Genomic DNA, 8,629 nt, shown 5'->3' with positions numbered 1-8,629 from the left:
AAAGGAGAAGGCAACAATGCTTGATAAGAAATGTACTCACTATCTTGCCCATGTAATTGTAACCCCTCTGTACAGTATTTTCACAATAAAAAAAAAGAGAGAAAATAAATAAATAAATTATCATGAGAGTTTGCTAGGGAAATTTTGGGATCAGATGACAGATAAGTAGAAAATATACAGTAACCCATTGTGTGTATATATGTGTGTATGTGTATATGTATATTCATATACATACATGTGCCTGTTCATATATACATGTATATACCAATACACACATATGTCTATATTTTTCCCCAAAATCGCACTGATGTGTCACACCTATAATTCTAGGTACTCAGAAGATTGAGACCTGGAGGATGATTTTTTTTTTGAAGACAGCCTGGCAGAAAAATCTGTGAGACTGCATCTCTAGTTAAATGGCAAAAAGCTGTGTCAGAGGTGTGGCTCAAGTAGTAAAGCACCAGCTATAGCTGTGAGCAAGCAAGATGAGGAAGCATGAGTCCCTGATTTCATGCCCCAGTATCAGCAGTGTGTGTGTGTGTGTGTGTGTGTGTGTGTGTGTGTATGCTTTGCCCTTTTACCCATTTTTTAAGCTGTCTCCTTTCCTCCCCTCCCCCACCCCCTCACAATGCCTGAGCATGGTCAGAATCCTCTCTGTGCTCCTCTATTCTTGGACATTTCTTCCTGATTTTGAACTCTGCCCTTCACGATTCTTCAAGTTTGGGATTTGTACTGTAAAAGCTCCTGCTTCTAAAATGATGGCTGAGTGACCAAACCCATCCATCTGAGTGGACAAGAATGTGACATTGACACACCGTCATTGTAATGACCAAAGTCAAGATTGATTTTGACAAGAATGAAAACTTTCTGCCCCACTGCCCTTGTCCAATGGAATTTTTAGAGTTTAAAGAATTTTGTCTTGAAGCTCTTGAATTCCTGTATGAAATTGAATGACATTTAGGTAAAAGAGTCCTTTAATAGTCATGGTTCAGATGCCAGAATCATTCAATTAACTGCTAAATAATAAAAATAAAATTTGTTAATTTTATTTTATTTGTACTGGTCTTAGGGACTTGAACTCAAAGTGTGAGCACTGTCCCTGAGCTCTTTTGCTCAAGGTGAGCATTCTGCCACTTGAGCCACAGTTCCACTTCCCAATATTTTAGTAAGCAATTAGTAAGTAATTAGAGATAAGAGTCTCATAGATTTTCCTGCCCAGGTTGGTTTTGAATGACAGTTCTCATAGCTCAGCCTCCTAAGTAGCTAGGATTACAAGGGTGATGCACTAGTGGCCAGCTAGTTGATTTCATTTTTAAAGTTCTGAAAGAAAAAAGAAGAATTTAGGCTGAAAACTTTGTAAACATCTTTGGGAAGTCAACTCCTGGTTGGAGAAAATCTGTTACAAGTATCTACATATATATATAGCAAAGGTGCCAGAAATACATATGCTTAAACATTAACATAGATCTACTCTATTTGAAGAGATGCATTGATTGCTTAAGACATTGTGCATTCCTGAAGAAAAACAGCCTAGGCAAGTCTTAAGGACAGAAAATTACTGTGCTAGGACCTATGTGTTATTTCGTGGTATGACAAACAGGATCCTCAACATAATGATCAATTGGTCAACATAGGCTTGGGCCACTTGATCTTTTTAAATGGAATTGTAGCCATTTCTGCCCTTCTTGCTACACTTGCCTTCCAATTTCCAAGAACTGAAAGACTTGCCAGCTATTCTAAGTACCAACTATCCCTTCATCTGAAATTGCCATTTCCTCCTCCTATTCCAACTCCCTCCAAACAAGACCACTATTTTATTGTCTAAGTGAAGTGTTAGAAGAAAAGCAATCAAAATATTTGATTAAACCACTTCACACGAAAACTACAGTATAGGTAGGAGGCTTACCTTCATAGCTTTTCTTTTTTTTGGGGGGGGGGTGGTGAGGAGAGTCCTGGGCCTTGAACTCAGGGCCTGGGCACTGTCCCTAAGCTTCTTCAGTCAAGGCAAATGCTCTCCCACTGGAGCTACAACTCCACTTCTCACTTTTTAGTGGCTAATTGGAGATCAGCGTCTCGCTGTCTTCCCTCTCCAGGCTGGTTTTGAGCCTCAGGTCTCAGTCTGCTGAGTAGCTAGGATTACAAGCAAGAGCCACCAGCACCTAACCATAGAAACTTCTAGAGGGACTTATTTTTGAGGCACAAGAAGCTAAGCATGTTCCTTAAATCTTCATATAGACCACCACATTTTCATCTTCAAAGAGATTCTCTTCTGAACTAAAGCCCATGCATGCTCCAGCCCCAGGTTACCTCCCTCTTATATATGGAAGATAGTATTAATTTATAAATATATAAGAAAACATATCAGGGTGGCATGCAATTATACACAAATGTATTCACAGCAGATGAATCATGGCAGACTCCAGGAAAAACTCAAACAGTGGATTTCCTTAGAAAGGCAAACCCACAGTCCAAGAAAATAAACACCAGGACCAGGCACTGGTAGCTCACTCCTATCATCCTAGCTAATCAGGTGGCTGAGATCTCAGGAGAGTGGTTCAAAGCCAATCTGGGCAAGAAAGTCTATGAGACTCTTATCTCCAATTAATCACCAAAAAACCAGAAGTGGAGCTGTGGCTCAAGTTACAGAGTGCTAACCTTGAACAAAAATTCTCAAGGACAGTGTTCAAGCATTCAGAGGCCCTGAGTTCAAGCCCCAGGACTGGTACCAATAAATAAGCAAAGAAAGAAATACCAGGAAAGGGGTATGTGAAAGGTGGGATGAGACCAAGGGGAAGGGTATAAATGATTAAGGAGAGGAAGGGGGCAGAGGATGCAGTCGTAAAGTTCAATGTCTATCCAACAACAGTAAGAAAAAGTTAGGGAAAAGGTGGGCTGGGGGGCATGGCGGAGGAGGGGGATGTTGAAAGGGGTGACATTAATCAAGGTATTCATTGTATTCATAAACCGTTTTGTTGAATGGCAACCCCTTTGTGCAACTACTTAAAGAAAATAAAAATATATGTTTAGAATAAAAAGAACCTTATCCGCATGTCTTCCATTTCTCATGGTCTGTAGGTGAGTTTCTCTTCTAGAGCCATACATTAATATTTGAGATGTTTTTCTGGATGAGCTCTAATGACTTCTGATAAAGATAAAACAATCATATTGATTTTGATTACATGTTTAGCTTTAGCAAATAACAAATCATCTAAGTTGTAAGTCAGTATTCGATACAAATAGAGGTGAATTAGCCAGAATAAAAGCCTCCCTATGGGAATGCTTTAGAGGAGAGAGTACAAGCAAGGGTACTTGTGCCTCTCCATAGCATTACATTCTAACCTCCGCTCATTGCCTATGGGCAACTCTGATGTTAGAAAAACTGTAGCATCACCAGTTTTTTTTAAAGGGGACCATTAGAGCCAGGAGCCACCAGTGGCTCACTTCCTGTATTCCTAGCTACACAGGAGGCGGAGATCTGAGGATCACAGCTTGAGGCCAGCCTGGGCAAAAAAAAAAAAAACCTATGAGACTTTTATCTCCAAGTAACCATCAAAAGTCAGAAGTGAAGCTGTGGCTCAAGTGGTAGAGTACCAGCCTTGAGTGGAAAAATCTTAGGGACAGCATCTAGGCCCTGAGTTCAAGCATTAGCAGTGGCACCAAAGGGAAAAGAAAGAAAGAAAGAAGGAAGGAAGGAGAGAAAAGAAGGAAGGAAGGAAAGAAGGAAAGGAAAGAAAGGAAGGAAGGAAAGAAGGAAGGAAGGAAAGAAAGAAAGAAAGAAAGAAAGAAAGAAAGAAAGAAAGAAAGAAAGAAAGAAAGAAAGAAAGAAAGAAAGACAGAAAGACAGAAAAGAAAGAAAGGTGAACCACCACTAGGAAACACACACAATTCACATGAATGTCTTTAGAGTCACATCTGTCCCCCAATGTCCATTTCAATTGCTTTTCCTCTAATTGTGTACAAGATGATATTATGTATAATATTTTGCACTCTGGGGCTACAAGGAAATATTAGATACACTCGGCACTGAGCACAGTGGACTTGCTGTATGTTAAAGGCCTCTTTAGAGGGAGTCCGCTGTATATTTGCCTTTCTTTCATGGAGCTCACAGTGTCTCTAAACCAGAGAGACACAACACTAAGGTATAAATAAACCGGAGACTGTCTCCCCTGCATCCCGTGACAGGGCTCAGCTTTCCACCCATGCCGAGTCCCTAACCTGTGCTACATCCTCTACAAAAACTAAAAAGCCAGCACAAAATTTATAACAGATCCCTGAAAAATCAAACTTTGGACATAAGGCTGAGTTCTACCATCTTATTCTCTCAGCAAATCCTTAATGTACTTCTCGGCTAGACATCCGCTGGCTCAGGAGATTCAAAGACAAACAATGACATAGCATCCCTGCGTTCCTGGCCTGTGCTCGAAGTCTAATAAATTACAGATCATCACAATACAGTCAAGTGGGTGTTGTGACATAGACCAAGATTACAGACAGGGCCTCCTAATCCATCTAAAGGGACAGACAAAGAGGTAACAAAAATACAGCATCCTAGTTTTTATTTATGATTTTTAGTTTTGAACTTTGTATTTGGTAGTAGCTTCCAGCTTACAAAATGGTTTTAAGAATGATATAAACCAGCCTCATACCCAGGTGTGCTAATGTTATACCAATAGAATCATGTATATGAACACACACACACAAATATCAATTTCTGATATAAAAATATTTTAGAGTAACTTGCAAAACCAATGACTCCCTTTTCACTCTTAAATACTCCAGGATGCTAAAAGTGAAGACATGCTCTTCCATGCCTCAACAAAACCAGGAAATTAATTCTGATAGATTACTGCTAGATTATCTACAGACCTTCTTCAGAAATGTCAGTCATTGTGGTTTCATGACAAAAGAAATTCTTGCTGCACATTGGTGGCTCTTGCGTCTAATCCTAGCCACTCTGGAAACTAAGATCTGAAGAGTGCAGTTTGAAGTCAGTCCTGATAGAAAAGTTTGTGAGACTCTTCATCTCCAATTAACCAGCAAAGGGTCAAAAGTAGAGGTTGTGACTCAAATGGTAGAGCACCAGCCTTAAACAAAAAAAAAAAAAAGCCAAGTAAGAGAGCAAGAGAAAAAAGTGTGGGGGGTGAGGAAGGAAGGGATTCAAGGAAGAAAGGAGGACAATAGGAGGGAAGGAAGGGAGGGGGAGTGGAGGGAGGGAAAGGGAAAAAATAAAGAAGGAAAGAAAAAGAATCCTCCTCTCCCAGTATTCACTGTCACATCTCTTTGGTACTCTCCAATTTAGAATGATTCCAGAGCCTGTCTCTCATGACCTTGTCGTTTTCTAAGTGCCTATTTCCATAATTTAGGTTGTCTTTTGCTTTCTTGGGATTTGGATGTTAAAGACAGTCACTTTGCAGATTGACCAAAGAAATGAGTTTTGTTCTTTGAGATGAGTTGATTAGAGTAACGAAGAGTCGGCTTACGGAACCTCTTGCCATAATAACTTATTTTTGCATTCAAACCAGGGAAGATGGAAAATAGATCCTAAAGGGACAGGATAGGATGGTAATGGACAATAGTTATCAAGTCATCTCTTAGGTGGCAGACATTGTCCTAAATAAGCCCTCCTCCCCACACCCATTGCCTTTCCATTTTTCACATGAGAAAGACAATATGTGGGGGTGCCCAGGATTTAAATCTATCCACACTGACTCTCCTGGACATCCTGTCAGGAGAAGGAACCAGCTCATAAAAGAAAAGCTTGCTTCTCAGGAGCCAGTTGGTTTGGAGAACAGTGAGTGACTGGTCCAACAGTGAAGCGATTGTATCTTGTGGCTGTGGTGTGCTCGCCCTCTGCTGGCTTCATCTGCTTACTACAGTCTTTTTGGCTGTCTGGGTGGAGACCCTCCAATCAAACGTCTGCAAAACTCCTGAATGATGCCTGGCCTGCGAGCATTTATCAGGAAGAATTTGGCATTCATCCCATACTTTTTCAATCCATGCGCTTCAAACCTCCAGCACATTCTAAAGGATGTGCAGCAGACTAAACTCTGTTCTCACCAACATCTTTCAGGAAACTTACCAAGAGAAAAAAAAAAAGTTAAACCATGACAAATGTGGAATCCACTGAAGCAGTGAGGAAGCTCAAGTTGAATTAATCAGAATATGATCCCCGTACAAGACACTTACTGCAGCTGAGAAAACCTACAGGGGAAGATGTTTGTCCTTGAAAAAATATATATTGGGAAAAGATCCAGTGTGTCTGGAGCTCGGCCATCTCCCAGGAGGCAAGTAAGATGGAGGAGGGAGAAGATTTTTCTGAGCGAATCATATGCTTCTCTTTTTCAATCAGAATTCCTCTTCTCTGCACAGATAAAAGCCTGTCCTAAGATTCAGAAAGCCCTGGGGCTTCTACCACATTCTATTTTTTTTTCTTCAAGTAAAGGGGAGAAATCAGAGGTAAAATAAAGCCAGAAAACAATGGAACAAGTCTTCAAATGATGGCCCGCTGACTCGCTCCACACATATTTTAGGAATGGCATAGCAAAGCAGAAAATGTGTTTGAATTCCCTCAAAATGTGTGCAATTCGGCTCTTTCACCTGATGGTAAAAACAAATAAAGTCAAGGACAATTATAAAGTTATTTCTTGCTTTAAAAGAAGTTTTGTGTATGTCAACCATGGGGTTTAAACTCAGGGCCTGAGCACTATTCCTGAGTTTTTTTGCTCAAGTGCTCTACCACTTGGGCCACAGCTCTACTTCTGGCTCTTTATTTTTTTCCTTTTGAGTAGTTCTATTTGAGATGAAAGTCACATGGACTTTCCTGCCCAAGCTAGCTTTGAAACACAGTCCTCAAATCTCAGCCTCCTCAGTAGCTAGGATTATAGGCAGGAGCCACCAGCACCTGGCTTTAAATTTTTTTTTTTTGGTCCAGTCGTGGGGCCTGAACTCTGGGCTTGGGCACTGTCCCTCAGCTCTTCAGCTCAAGGCCAGCACTCTACTACTTGAGCCACAGTCCCACTTCCAGCTTTTTCTGTTTATGTGGTGCTGAGGAATCGAACCCAGGGCCTCATGCATGCAAGGCAAGCACTCTACCACTGAGCCACCTTCCCAGTCCCTAAATTTTTATTTATTGTTGTATCTTCAAATGGTTGTAAAGGTGGGTAACTATTTTACCTATCCATTTATGTATTCAGTATATCCTTCATCATTTTCCCTCCCCCTCCTACTGACCCCTTCCCCCTCTAATCATATCAAGTTTCCCACTTCCTTTTTCACAAACAGAATATTGTGAGTGTATTTGTCCACCACTGCCTTTTCCATTCATCCGCCCACTATCCCCTATTCAAAACACAGTGCAGCTTCCTAATAGGTTGTTAAACTGTCTGCTAACTATTCAAAGTTTTACCCTAGCATTATTAAGCCATTCTAACCTTCCAGGGAAGTAATCTCATTGCTGAGATTTGGGGAATACTGATGTAAGAAGATCCAATGTGAACATTAATATCTTGTAAACACATGTCTATCTGTCATGACTAGAAAAGGCATTGTATATATTTGCATGTAACCAGTGCCAAGGGGAAGACTGAAATCTTGGCCTCCAGGTCAAATCTACTCAGTAAATAAATGTCTTGTGGGAGGTGCTTGGGCCAAGCAAGATTGTCACTTCAGGGGCTTCATATTTATTTTTAATGAAGCATCAAGCAGTCCATGAAGAGTAAATCCAATCTATACCTTCAGTCAATTTGGAAACCAGTCCCTGTAGCAATTTATTTATTGCTACAATAGCACTGTGTAAAAAACAGTCACAACGTACCAGGAGCGTATGGCATTTGTGCATTGATTGCCCACATTTCTGAGGTTGTCAAGGAGATGATTCTGAGGACACTTCCTGGGCTCTCTCTCATGCCTGGCGCTCGAAAGACTCTATCTCCTATCATCCAGCGAGCTAGACCAGTAATCATCTTGTGGTAGGGTTTTCACAAGAGAACTAACTAAAACACATAAGGTTTTCTTAGAGCTAGACTCAGAAATAGCATGCTGTCATTTGTACTGCGTTCTGCTGGCCAAACAATGCACAAGACGAGCTCAGATTCAAGGGAAATAGATTCTGTCTTTTTACTGAGTAGGAATGCAGTCACCAGGTGAAGGATATGGAAATTGATACAGGAACAAAAAAATGAGACGATAACTAGAAGCCCAAATGTCAATAAAATTCACTAGCTAATTCCTCACATGTCCATATTTTACATACACTCTCCTCAGTGCATAATATACAAACTGTTCCCTCCAGATAGTCCCAAGGAAGATTTCAGAAAAAAGAAAGGCTGGACAAATGGGATTGCATGAAACTGCAGAGTTTCTGCATGGCAAAAGACATAGCTAGCAAGATCAATAGAAAGCCCACGGATTGGGAGAAGATCTTCACTAGCCATACAACGGACAAGGATCTCGTATCTAAAATATATCTGGAACTCAAAAAATTAAATCCCCCAACAACAAATCCTCAAAGAAACAACTGCCTGATAAACAGGTGGGCTAAAGACTTAAAGAGAAACTTCTCTGAAGAGGAAAGAAGGATGGCCAATAGACACATGAAGAAATGTTCAACCTCCCTAGCCATAAAAGAAAT

The sequence above is a fragment of the Dipodomys ordii genome, unplaced genomic scaffold, assembly GCF_000151885.1.
Source record: "Dipodomys ordii isolate 6190 unplaced genomic scaffold, Dord_2.0 Scaffold60, whole genome shotgun sequence".
Classification (NCBI taxonomy): Eukaryota; Metazoa; Chordata; class Mammalia; order Rodentia; family Heteromyidae; genus Dipodomys; species Dipodomys ordii.
Note: the sequence above shows the minus strand (reverse complement) of the source record.